Genomic DNA, 1992 nt, shown 5'->3' on the forward strand with positions numbered 1-1992 from the left:
CTCCTGGGGGGGGGGGACACAATTTTGGGGTGGATTCGGGGGATTTGAGGCCATTTCTCCCCAAAGAATCGGAAGGTTTGTTCAGATTTTCAAGCCTGAATTTGAAATTTTCGTTTTCCAATCTTGATTTTTCAGTTTTATTTTGATGCCCAATTTTATTTTGTTTCCCCAATTTTAATTTCCCCCCAATTTTATTTTTTCCTCAATTTTATTTTTCCCCAATTTTAATTTTTTTCCCAATTTTATTTTTTCCCCAATATTAATTTTTCCAATTCTATTTTTCCCCCATTTTAATTTTTTTCCAATTTTAATTTTTCCCAATTTTAATTTTTCCCCAATTTTATTTTTTCAATTTTAATTTGTCCCCAATTTAATTTGTCCCCAATTTAATTTTCCCCCCAATTTTAATTTCCCCCAATTTTAATTTTTCCCCAATTTTATTTTTCCCCCAATTTTATTTTTTCCCAATTTTAATTTCCCCCCAGTTTTAATTTTTCCCCAATTTTATTTTTTTCCCAATTTTAATTTTCCCTCAATTTTATTTTTTCCCAATTTCATTTTTCCCCAATTTTTTCCCCCCAATTTTATTTTTTTCCAATTTTATTTTTTCCTCAATTTATTTTTTTTCCCAATTTCAATTTTCCCCAATTTTATTTTCCCAATTTTAATTTTCCCTTGATTTTATTTTTTCCCAATTTCATTTTTCCCCAATTTTTTCCCCCCAATTTTATTTTTTTCCAATTTTATTTTTTCCTCAATTTATTTTTTTTCCCAATTTCAATTTTCTCCATTTTTATTTCCCCCCAATTTTATTTCTTTCCCAATTTCATTTTTCCCCAATTTTATTTTCCCCCAATTTTAATTTTTTCCCATTTTCATTTTTTCCCAATTTTAATTTTCCCCAATTTAATTTATTTCCAATTTCCCCCAAATTTTTCAATTCCCCCAATTTTTAATTTCTCACCCATTTTTACATTTCCTCCCAATTGTCCCAATTTTCCCCAATTTTTAATTTTCCCCAAATTTTAAAATTTCCTCCCAATTTTCCAAATTTCCCCCAATTTTAAATTTTCCCCAATTTTAAAATTTCCTCCTAATTTCCCCCAATTTTTAATTTCTCCCAAATTTTTAAATTTCCTCCCAATTTTCCCAATTTCCCCCAATTTTTAATTTCTCCCAAATTTTTAAATTTCCTCCCAATTTTCCCAATTTCCGTCAATTTTACATTTCCCCCAAATTTTTAAATTTCCTCCCAATTTTAAAATTCTGCCACTTTTCCCCAATTTCCCCCAATTTCCCTCAATTTTCCGATTTCCCCCTAAATTTTTCAATTCCCCCATTTTTCAATTTCTCACCCATTAAAAAATTTCCTCCCAATTGTCCCAATTTCCCCAATTTTTAATTTCCCCTAAAATTTCCAATTTCCCCCAAATGTTTCAATTTCTCCAATTTTTAATTTCCCCCAAATTTTAAAATTTACTCCCCCCAATTTTTAGTTTCCCCCAAATTTTAAAATTTCCTCCCAAATTTCCCAATTTCCCCCAAATTTTTAAATTTCCTCCCAATTTCCCCAATTTCCCCAATTTTTAATTTCCCCAAATTTTAAAATTTCCTCCCAATTTTCCCACAATTTTCCCCATTTTTAAATTTCCCCCAAATTTAAAAATTTATTCCAAATTTCCACCATTTTTTAATTTCCCCCAAATTTTAAAATTTCCCCAATTTCCCCCAATTTTTAATTTCCCCCAACTTTTAAAATTTCCTCCCAATTTTCCTAAATTTCACTCAAATTTTAATTTCCCCCAGATTTTAAAATTTCCTCCCAATTTCCTCAATTTCCCCCACTTTTTATTTTTCCCCAATTAAAAAATTTCCTCCCAATTTTCCCAATTTCTCCAAATTTAAAAATTTCCTCCCAATTTTCCCCAATTTTTAATTTCCTCCAAATTTTAAAATTTCCTCCCAATTTCCCCCAATTTTTAATTTCCCCCA

This window comes from Chaetura pelagica, unplaced genomic scaffold (genome assembly GCF_000747805.2).
Source record: "Chaetura pelagica isolate M959 unplaced genomic scaffold, ChaPel_1.0 scaffold1038, whole genome shotgun sequence".
NCBI classification, from domain to species: Eukaryota; Metazoa; Chordata; class Aves; order Apodiformes; family Apodidae; genus Chaetura; species Chaetura pelagica.